Here is a 12344-nt window from a genome sequence, read left to right as displayed (position 1 = left end):
TCATCTGGATTTAACAGAGCTGCCATGGAAAAACTCTTACCTGAATAGAAATATGATAAATAGTTTAACAATTTCTTTAATCTAGCACTTTCTTTTTTTAATTGAATACCAGTGAGAATTATTAATAATATTCCCTAATACTATATGTTTTTGTGATACACAGATTCTGGTCATTTTTTCCTTTCAGTAAGAACTGGATGTGGTTGTTGCAAGAATATGATATTAACAATCAGAAATGTATAGGTTTAGTAGGAGATTCAAGAGAACCTGTTTTTTTTCTAAGGTCCCATTGATCTAAAGTGATGTGTGGCTTTTCTCAAATGCCATGTTTTACAGTTCAATTAACTAAATATTGCTAAGTAATATTAAAATAATTAATAAATATCGATATAAACCACGTGGAAATGTATCTTTTCTCAGGATCTGCATGGCCAACCCTTGCCCTCGGCCTGCTTTTCTCTCCTAGTGTCCGCTGATTGTGATTGGCTCAGACATCGTTTGTAATGGAGTGAGGAGAAGTTCAGATTAGGAAATTGATCAGATGATTCTGGTCTTGCCATAGGCTGCTTCCGATCTCAGGTGCATTTATTTAACTTTTCTTTAGGACCCCAAGAGATCTTTCTGCTTAGGGCCCCAAAACCTGAGGAATCCATCACTGGAGCTGGGTGCTATGTGTAAAATAATTCAGTTCCATCTCCATCTATAATCTCTATTTATTGAATTACAGAAAGTAATACCAAAGTTGAATATCACACAACAGTATATTGTAGTTCATTAATTTCATGTTTACTGTTAATCAGAAAGGCCCCCAGAGCATTTCAAATACCCCATTTACCCTTGGCATCTTAATCGACCATTTTACTCAATACAGAGAAATTCGTAGTTAACAGAGTAACGTTACAAATTAATCTGTAGAACAGTTAACAAGGTGTAGCATAGCTTTCCACTTCAACGTTCCTTTAATACAATAGATTAAATGACAGTTATACCATTCTGAGGAATATGTTTTTAATGAAGGATCTGTCATTTTTGTATAGTGTGATTTTTAATTATTGTAAAATAATTCACGAATCTGGTATTGAAGTGGTATTTTAGTTCAAAAATGAATATTTGTTAGCACGTCATGTAATTATTCATTTGGGTTATTATTTGGATTATTTATAAAAGCAGATTCTGGAAAATAAGTCTTATCATCATAGCAACCAATGGAATGTTGCTATGAGCCCTCACACAATAAAACCATACTATGACTATGGGGGGGGCATATTGGGCACAATACATACAAAAATTAGTAAGAACTGCTTTGGAATGGATTGAGTGTGAAGACAAACAGGGATGTCATTGACTGATGTTGGAAGAGTAACCATTAAATTCTTCCCCTGATGTTCCCTTGTCTCCCCCCCAAAAAAAATAAGTAGGCCTTGTCTGCTTTATGAATTAGTCCCGGGCACTGTTCCAGTATGACCAGAGTTACCATATATTCTTGTATTTTACCTCGAAAGCCATTTTTTCTCTCTAAAACGGAGCTTTGACAGTTTTAATACAGTGTTCTGATACAGCTTTTTCAAAAACAGTAGCATGGTCATACTTAAAGGCTTTTGAATTTCTGTTATTCTGTATCTGTCAGAAAGCAGTACACCGAACTGCGACAATGAACAGGAAAGAACAGTTTCGTACTGAATTTACATTATGTCACAACCACATAAATAACAAAAATCGTCCTCCGGCTCAACGTGCCTCCTTTCATGGAGCTGTGGTGTTTTTGGGATACAAGACTCATCTACCGCGTCCTTTCCAGTTACTACTACTGGAAACTAGGGCTGAGCCATGATGATATTACATTTTGGGTAAATGTGAGGATTATTTAGTCCTCCCCAGTGGGGAGAATATTTTAGTTATACCATCAAGCTATTGAACTCCTTACTCTTTTGTTTTAATTCCACCCTACCTAATAAAAGCATATTCCTCTGAAAGTGTTTGATTGAATACTTAGTTCCAGAGCTTTCACAAATCCTTAAATATTTGCTCTAAAACCCAGTGTCTTGACTCAACGGAGAAGGAGATGCTGGAATATAAACGTACTGATTGTTATTTGAAGAGGATGTGCTGAAACACATTAAATCTTGCCCCTGGCCAAGAACAAGTGTCTAGTTTAGAGGTGTTTGGAAAAGTCAAAGCATGTAGCCCCCAGAAGACGTTAACCAGTATATTATTTTATAAGAAATCCAGGAAAGGTTGTGTATATATTCCATTATGTTTACTGTTTTGAGGTAAAAAAAAAGTTATATTTCTTAGAATGTCGAAGTTTATAGCGTAGATGGCCTCTTGGTTCAGAAACATGCTGACAAGTAGAAGAACACCCAACAATAAAAGTTTTGTGTGTAATAAGTATTGGCAATTAGATACTATGTCACATTTTATTAAGCAACTGGAACAAAGATGATAAGGATACTTTACTAAGAATGGATTCCATTTCTGAAGACATACCTCCCAAGCAGGGACGGGCTAGTGATAACGAGGTGGCCCTCGGCACTTTAAGGCCAGCAGCCACCTGATGTTATGAGTGCGGCCAATGGCTGGACACATACTACGTTTTTATGCTTTGGTAGCGTGGCGCTAGCAATATCCAGCCGCTGGACACACGCTGCAGCACCTGATCTACAGATCACGTGAGTGTGTGACGCTATCGGCCACCAGCCCACCAGGCATTTGGCCAGTTTGGACCTTTTCCCAACATTCCGATTAGCCAAAGAAGGGCACTTTGAGGGTTTATTCACTAAAGGAGAGTTGACAGAAGAGTTTGCAGGAGAGTTGTGTTTTAGCTTCACATTATAAAGAGTTTGACTGGCCCTGTATAATGTCTAGTTAAATTAGCAAGAGTTTTTTCAAAGACTCCTTACACAGTAAATTATGTATTATACAGACCTAGCTTATCCCTTCTTCCTGGAAAAAACTTGACAGTCTTAATCCTTCATAATGAATAATGAAAGCGTTAAAACCTAAACTATCCTGAAAACTCACCACTAGAGTTCAGGGCCTTACCAAAATTTTTGATTTTGTAAACTCTTCATGGTATTAAGAAGCCAGATACTGACTTTTATTCACACAGCATCATTTCTACACACTTTGTGCTGTTTATATACACATTCTGTTGACTTTGATGATGGCGGAACGCTGTGATGACAATCATACCTATGCAACATTCTGAGCTAGTTTTTGGGGTTATAACAAACACATTAGTTTTTTACTTATTTTTACTGTGCTATTATCATTTTTGTTGGCACATATTAGATGAGAATGTTGCGTGTCGAAGTTCTGACTTTTTAACAAACCTGTGATGGCCCGCTAAAGAAAATTATATAATCATGCAGTTTAAATCAAAATTAACAGACTGGAAACAAATTCAACGATGCCATATGCGTTTTCAATTCTGTATAGGTTACTTTCTAGAGTAACAAATCTGCTATTGGCTCTGAAACGCTAAAGTAAATCCAAAATACGTTCTGATAATAGACTCTGGAGGGGCAACATTTTTTTTTTTCTTACTAACGTATTTCAATATATTGATAGAAAAAATATTATATCAATTTAGAAGTGCCCGTGTGTAATTTTTAATGTGCTATGGGTTTTCAAAAGAATGCTTAGGGGTTTATTCACTAAGGTCAGAGACAATCTGCAACATGAATATGCAAGATAATTTTTTTACTTTGACTGTTCATAAACCTGTTTTCCTGGTGAATTTTTCCACCCCTGCTGTAGATGAAGCTGAGACTACTTCAGGTCTATAAATACCAGTGAAGGTGGCTTAAGAATAGCCCCCAGATGAATAATAATATTAATAATAATAAAATATATTATTATTATGATTATTATCATCTTTTATTACTATTATTATTATCTATTATTTATTATTTATTATTATTATTATTATTATTATTATCTTTTATTTATATATATTTTACTATTGCGTTTAAAGGACCAACTTGATCCTAGCTCAAAGGGCAAATTGCCCCATCCACCCAGGGGTAAAACATTTAGGCTGTATATGCAACAACTAAGGGTTCAGATTTTTTGAGATTACTATTGGATTATACGCCATTTAGTGAAATTTGCAATATTTGTATATATGAAACATCATTTTCAGTTCTTTACAAAATAGTAAAAGAATATTGAAACCCAAGACAAATTATTCTTATATTTTTGATAAATATGACGTATACCCTACAGGCGCCGATAAGGTCACCTTTATGTGGTTTAAGGCAATGTAAGTATATTAATTTGTATACATGTTCGGAATGTACAGGGACATTATCTTGTTTATTTTACATTTTGCCTCCAGTTCAGATAGCCTCTGTGTTATAACTGTTTGCAGATGCTGTGCGAGGGAATTGTACTCTGAGTTAAGTGTAAAATGTTCTGTTGGCCATATAATGAGAAAAAACTTCATGCTAAAGCAAGTTTATTTCAGTATGTTTTTTTTACGTATTGCTTCACTTATAATTATAGCTGTATTATTTTGATGGATGTTATGTGCTGGCTAATGTAGGCACATTCTGTACTGAAGTACGATGCAAAAAAGTCAATCCTTTACAATAGGATAACAGCACTTGATGTTTGATTCTGTAAATTACATTCCGGCCATCATTTGCACATTCATGCATATAATAGCTGACAGATCTCTTTACATTTTCATGTAAAGAATCCCTCATATGCCCTTTCCCCAGTTGGTTGTCGTGCAGGAGAATGCATTTGGTCAAACAACATCTTCTGACATGCAATATACTTACCCCCTGCACTAAGTTATTGCATATGCTGGAGGGGTCTAACCATGTCCTAGTATTTTCCAACCAATGGTGGACACGTCTCATCTTACCCAAGCCATCTGGTGGTGCTCAGCTACAGAGCATGGCAAGCAGGGTTGGCACCAAAATTTGCCATGGTGGACATTTACTGGGGTCTTGGATGGACAGTGTAATGATGTTAGATGGCTCTTCACAAACCTTGGACAATGGTGTCTTTGTATGGACAGTTTGCCTACCCCTGGTGGCAAGGTGGTCACGTTGGAGAATCTCCCCAACTGGCTCATCATCCTCACCGTAGGCAACAGGGAGACAGTAGGGCAGGAAGAGTGCCACAAAATAAGAACTGTCTTGCGAAAACTAGGACTGTTAGGAGGTATAGTAACGTAGACCTGTCCCTAGAGTTAGAAAAGTAATTAATGCATTTTGTAGGTTATACTCTAAAAATATGATTTTATATACATATATACATACATATATACATACATATCTATCTATCTATATGTATGTGTATATATATATATATATATATATGTGTGTGTATATATATACTGTGTATGCTTAATTAAATATTTTTTAAGAATACTTGATGTTTTTTGCTAGGATTTGTAAAAGCACTCTGCTTAAAACAGTCAATGGTGAGGAACAAAAAGCACATATAAGTATTAATTTGTATAATTTGAATTAGCCTTAGAAACTGCAGGAAAAAAGCCTAGTTTTAGCCTATTTGCATGTTAGCATTTTCTCCTTGATGAATAGCTTGCATATAATTTATTTCAACTCTGAAATCTCTGCAGAGCACGGGACATTTTTAGACAAATAATAAAGATGTAAATTAATTGAATGCTTATAGACTTAATGGGATAGCGACCTCAGAAAAAAAAAACTTTTTTGAAAAGTAATTATAGTTGGATTTTGTAGCTATTTTTTTCTTCATTCTTTTAAAGGTCCTATTGACTCAAGGAGTAAATCCACATTTGTAGCTTTGTGCGAAACAAAATGGCAAAAAGTATCAAACTTTGCAAAAATATGGCAAGGCTGACTACGTGTTGAATCCCATTTGTCAACACCTTCATAGGCTGGAAATTAGAACTGTCAGCAGAATTCCGACATGTATTAATATTCTTCACTGGAGATGTTCTGGGAGCCAACAGGCTCTGATTCAAATCTGAACTAGAAACACATCCTGGATCTCGATTTCTTGAGTTAAATTTACGCTTTAGTGCTGATTAAGTGTAATGTACAGCTAATAATCACATATAATGTTAATAAAACCCCCAAATTGTGTGCTGCTCCTTTAACTACTCGTGTTGTAACGTTATATCAGTTAGTGGTTTTGGTCACCTTTGTGGCAAATCTATGGGGTGAAGATTGCCTTACAATATAGACAATAGTAGGAGAAACACTTTGTACTTGGGCTAACTTTATGATTCCAATGCAATTTTCGCTTAGTGATCATGGGAAATAAAAGGAAATTTGCCTAGGGTGGCAGGTCCCGTAGACCAGCAGTCAGCCTAAAGCAAACATAGGGGAAGGGAAAGGAGAAGGGGACGGAGAATGTGAAGGGAAATGAGCAAGGGGAAGGGGAAGGAGAAGGGGAAGGGAAAGAAGAAGGTGAAGGTGAAGGGGGGAAGAGAAAGGAGCAGGGGAAAGGAGAAGGAGAATGTGAAGGGAAAGGAGAAGAGGAAGGAGAAGGCGAAGGGGAAGGGGAAGGGGAAGGAGAAGGAGCAGGGGAAGATCACAATCAGGCTTCCAACATTCATCCTTTTTATTTACATTTTGAGAGAGCCCTGCTGAGCCGGAGCAGTCTCCGTGATATGCTTTGCAAGACCCTGTGCGTCCTTCAGGCAAAGCGTGCCAGGGTGTGACGTTACAAAATACAAAAAGGTTAGCAAGTGGCAGGGTAAGCAATATATAGCCATATAGTATAACTGAATCGCTAATGTTTATTCCTAAGAATAATATAATATCATTTATATGATTTGCTGTATGTATCTCCTGGTGGCGCCCTGATTCTTTGCTTTTGCTATGTATCTATCTGTCTGCTTACGTTTATCTGTCTATAATCATTGGCCGTGTTCCAAGGGAATAGGCAAAACCGCATTAGAGTGTTATTTATGTGATACTAAGGGAACCGAGAACAGGTGAACCAACTCCTTGGAAGTTCATCAAGATGCCAGGAAAGATATCTCCCAGGGAAATGAAGTGCGTCTCGGAAGATTGCGAAGCTGAGAACGAAGCCATATGTTTGGAATGACATATTGGGCTCGTGCTTTTTCTTTTGCTAAATCCGTGAACACTTATGAAATTTTCTGAAGTGGCTTTTAATGTTTTCTCCGTAAAACCGCACTTGTAAGAGATAATCTACAAAGACATGTTAAACCTACGGCTCTCCATAGCATCCCTTAGCATGGTGTCGGATAGTAAATCAGATTGTCGGGGAGGGCTATCCTGATTTGAAATTTTGGGGCAAATTTTCTATTTTTAAGTGTCTGCAGAGGTGGGCCAAAATGTGTATGATTTTAAGTGAATATGAGGATATATTTTCTAGCAATAATTAAAAGACCATGGATTATGCTGCCAATCCCATGGATATCTATAGTTAATTGATCCATCTTTACATAAAAGCGTTGTTCCCGGGTGCCGCGGATCCCGGCACGGAGCGGTAAGGACAATGGACGCGGAGGGATGGCGTTTGAAAGCGCTGAACTAGAGCAACGCAGAAGAGTAACACCTTGCTGGCTATTTCACAAACATTTGAAACGCAGTAAAGATTGTCAAAGCCATATTATTGCAGAGAACAAGTATCCAAGGAAACCAACCTATAGAAAAGTGGATCGAATATATTTATCCATTTGTATCGTACAATACTCTTGAAATGTTATTCATTGCTTGTGAAAAACAACATTTTTAGACAATACAAATGCACTCGCAGAGGTGATCCGGTACGGTGTGCTTGAATCATACCAATTTAATTATATATTGAAAATAACATAATATATATAATCTCACCGCTTGATTTTTAGACAAAAAAAAAAATGCTTAATAAAAGGTTCTCTGCAAATAAAAGCATTTTTCATTTGTTTTTATAGTTTACGGGAATAGACAGGTTTGCCGCTGTGCAGAATTTAAACGAAACTAATAAGTTTAGCACAGCAAAAAAAAAAAACTGAAAATTTGATATTGCTGTAATGAAATTGAGCAAGAAGCTAGTTAGATGTCATGTACGGTATTCCTCTCGTCTGAAGCCAAGTCTGCCCATAAAGCCGTTATCCACTAACACAAATTAGTTTAGAAGGTGGTTGCTCTTTGTCTTAATACATCAGTATTCTAACAAGGGCTCTCCACGTACGGCGATGATCTTCATAACAGACTATAAATCATTATTAACTTCGAAGCACATCTTGCTTGCTTGATCTCCGGAGTCTTCTGCGTGCACCCATAACAGTTTTCATTATTTTGTTCCCACAATATAAATTATCTTGACCTTTACATTTCAAAAGGCTTTAGTTATGATGTTGCGCGGTTCAGGCAAACATTTTCCAGAATATTAGAATTTAAATGAATAAATAGATAAACATATTATTATCCTTCAATTATCCAAAAAACGATAATGCAATGGGAGTGAAACGGCATAGTAAGAACTGGAGACATTGTTGGTTGACATGAGCCGCGATAAAAGATCGAAGAGGGGCACAACTTGAATATGTCGCTTGAGCTGGCCAAGACATAGATTAAGCTGGTCCAGATATTGGCCAAGATCTTTGAGCTGAAGTACAAGGCTCTTTTTTTGGCTCAAGAAGCCGAAAAGGGCCCCAGTTTTTCCATTTCAGACTTGGACCTCATTAAACCAAGTCTCTGGTTGAGCAAAGGCAAGGTTTGGATGGTCCACCATGTCCTAATACAAATATATATATTTAAAAAATGCAAAAACAAATTAATGCAGAAGATTAAAATATGTTTGGTTTTTTTAACACAGAATGGGGTTTACTATGTTGTGGAAGACATATTTGGAGACGCAAGCCCCTCAGGTTTAATTGCCCAACCATTGCCTTGTGTCTAGGTCCTTTGTACCTATAGTTTGTCCTCGTAATGAGCTCTTTTGTAATACTTTCAGGTGAACGCCATGCTTTTTTGTTTGATGTCAGCTCACATTCACATAATGTTTGACTACAGGGCCGAACTAGCCATCTGGCAAACTGGCACGGGTCACGGTTACTGCTGCGTTCGTGGCGGATCAGGTCCTTTAACCTTTTAAGGTTGTGGCTCTGGTCTAGATAAACGTGGAGCTCAGCTTGCAGGTGCCGATACCAACCTCAACCGCATGAACCTCATTTATTGACCACTGGATCTAAAGTGCCAGGGCTAATTTAACTAGATATATATTTTGTTGCCCCCTAATGCCAATCCGACACTGTAAAGTGGGATACATTCCATGACATTAAACGTGAACAATGCCCTGGACTCATCAGACATTTTTTTAAGATACTTGTTTAAGACTTAAGGGTTAAATCTGTTTCCAGAAAAAGGTGAAAAAAATAAGCAAACGCTATCCAAATCTTAGACAACTAAATTTTGACAAAAAATCCCTACAGTTGCAGCCTTTATGCCTTTAGCCTCCATATCAACTGAGCCTCAAGATCTAACTTTACTTTTCTTCACCTCGTTAAAATATCGACTTTTAACCCATAGAAACCTAAGAAATGAAAACCAAAAACTTAAATTGATCCCTAGTGGGACGTCTTCTATTTCTTAATTTTTTGTTTATATCTGGAATATTTTCTTCCTTTTAAAAAATAAAATATTTTTTAGATTGTTTGCTATGGGATTTTATCTCAACATCCAAAACAAAACCCCGTACTTTATGTCTGTGTGTTTTTCCAATCGATTTACTAAAACTTGAAAATCTAACTTTTGCCGTCAAACTTTTGCTAATTCAATGATGCGATTTTAAATTAATCGGGTTATTTAGATTAATCGGGTTATTTAGAAAACACAAGAATTTGGTTAGACAGTTTTGAAGGTCACCTTTCTCATGGGACAGCCATAATCTGGCCCCGGTTACACCTCAGATCTGAATGCGTGTAGAATGTGAAGGGATGATATGAGAAGAATGTTAACTAATTAGCAAACTCAAAGGATTAATGGTGGGAGTATCGAGATATAAAGTGAGATGGGGGGTAATTAAGCAATTTATATGTGAGAATGAATATTTCACATTCATTCGGAGTAGAGAGGAAAGTCGGTAAAGGCATTTTCACAGCAGCGACAGATGATTTATGATTAGTTGTTCAGTCGTATCATGTATGGGCTTGGAATGAGGGCAAAGCAGTTAGCGAGATGCCAATTAGCAAAAGGTTACAATATATAATGGGATTAGAATATTATGGGAAATAAACGATCTGTGGTGTCATTGGTTGTAGGAAAATATATGTATAGGAAACAGAATACTGAAATACCATTAGGAAACAGAGCGAGCCATTGATTAGAATGAACCTGGCATAGCAATAGGATTAAGATGCCATAGGCAGTGTCAATTCCATCAGGAAAGTGTAGACGTACAAGGATAATCAATTCACTTTTAGAAATGTTACATTTATATGTCATGTTAATATTAACACACTGGAGTTTTAAGACCATCATCCACTAAATGACGTATGTGTGGCTATTTTGATACTGTTGCAGCATTTGGCCATGTCCGGCCAGCCACTGGCTGCCCATTGCCGGACTCAATCTGCCACTGGGGGGAAGGCAGTACTTGCAGTAGAGGTAGATGTGCCAGATGGCCAGTCCAGGCTTGGTCTTGTAAGAAAATAAGTCAAAGGACATCCATGACTTTACTTGGAACCTAGATACAGATGTGCTCCTCAGACTGCATCAGACATTAATACAAACTGGACAACAGAAATCAAGTGGGGGACCTAGGTCTAAAAAACGCTGAATGGATATCCCAGATTGGGTAACCTAGAACCTTTTAGAAAATGATCCCTGGGTGTAGAGGTATCTGGAAAGAGAACAGCTGCTAAATGTTATAAATCCAATTTATAATTTAATATGCAGATAACTAAATATTGTCAAACAGGCCAACAGCAGTGTTTAAACTTTTAAGTGATTGGGTAGAGAATATTATAATTATCTGAATCTTCTTGATAAGGAACATACACAGTTCAAATTTTAAAATACATAAACCTAACAAAAATCTTTTTTAGTATCCCTTTCCAGCTTTCACCTAATTACTCTTTCCCACATACAGTATCTATAAAGGTATCAATTTATAAGTATCATTTATCAGTTTCTATAATAATACTTTTGCATTTTATAACAGAAAGTTCCGAGATTGATGGTTAACAACAAATCCATAGCTGCTGATAGATACAATTGAAGCTACTTTAAGATTTAAGGAAGATTCCGATTGACCTGAATTCCATTATATTTTTGGAGGTAAAAATGTGTTCAAGGTAGACTGTGCTAATAAATTCTCGGCGCATCATTCCTCTTTTGCTAACACCTAATGTAATAGTCCAAATTCCTGTTTACGGTTATAAATGAAGCTCCACTCTTGTAGAATTGGCATCTCTTGAGTAAAGACAAAGAGCCATTTTGCAATTTATAATGTCTTCATAATAACAAAGGTGTATTGTGAGGTTGAAAGGATTCATCCATCAAATTCCAGCGCTATGAACCTGGCATTCTTAAGTACCTGCATTTTATTATTGGCTGTCAAAACCTCCTCCATTAATTTACAGTATTCCTGTTCAGGAAATAAAACGAAAGAACAAGTCTTTGACCTATCTTTTAGGTTAATCATACAGAAATAACTCCTTTTTTTTCTTTGTGCTTAATTTAGGCTGCGTATATTTGGTCTCGTGATACTTTAAATCGGAAGTAAACAACAAATGTATATATGCAAATAAAGCTAATACTGAATTGAACATAGAGAGAGAGAGCGAGAGAATGAGAGAGAGAAAGAATAAAAGAGAGAGAGAGAGAATGAATAAATTTTTGTTAATAAACAGCTGGTTTCTTTCATAATGTTATAACGTGGATCAGAAAAGCAAAGTCTATGAAGCGTGAAGTCATATTAAAAATAAAACTCATTAGTGTTAATTCCTAGTCTTTCAATATAAGATACCCATGTATAACTAATATTACATAACAAATTGTAAGTCTGTGTTGGGGAATTATTAAGGAATGCGCAATAATTTCCAGGTAAACTGCCAAAAAATATTCAAGGACCATAAGTTTCCCATCCCTTTCATCCCTGTGTCATTTGGCTTCCTTGACTTTTCCACTTCCCAGGCAAACTCATTGCCAAGGTACATTATGAAATCAAAGTTTAGTTTTAACCACATAGGGGAAAAAAAGTACCGCTGGCCTCTAAGACCCTTTGAAGTGAAATCAAATGTGGCAGTACAGAGTGGGTTGAGAACCTTGTGTTTACTTAGGCGCTCGCTTTCAAACCACTTCCCTCGTTCTTTACATTTTACGTCGATGGAATTCTTGAAAAGATTAATTTTAAAGTTCTGTGTACCGTTTCCAAAGAAC

At 36.6% G+C, this 12344-nt stretch overlaps 1 protein-coding gene across 1 annotated transcript in view; it reads left to right on the top strand.

Annotated features, from left to right (window-relative positions):
• Positions 1–12344, top strand: part of LOC149285175 (low-density lipoprotein receptor-related protein 1B-like) — a 366729-nt gene that overhangs the window by 99011 nt on the left and 255374 nt on the right. The gene's annotated exons all lie outside the window — the stretch shown is intronic.

This window comes from Sceloporus occidentalis, unplaced genomic scaffold, assembly GCF_023333645.1.
Source record: "Sceloporus occidentalis isolate IW3139 unplaced genomic scaffold, rSceOcc1.0.p SCAF_83, whole genome shotgun sequence".
In the NCBI taxonomy this organism is placed as follows: Eukaryota; Metazoa; Chordata; class Lepidosauria; order Squamata; family Phrynosomatidae; genus Sceloporus; species Sceloporus occidentalis.
The sequence above is the reverse complement of the archived record's forward strand: the minus strand, read 5'-3'. Positions and strand labels throughout refer to the sequence as shown.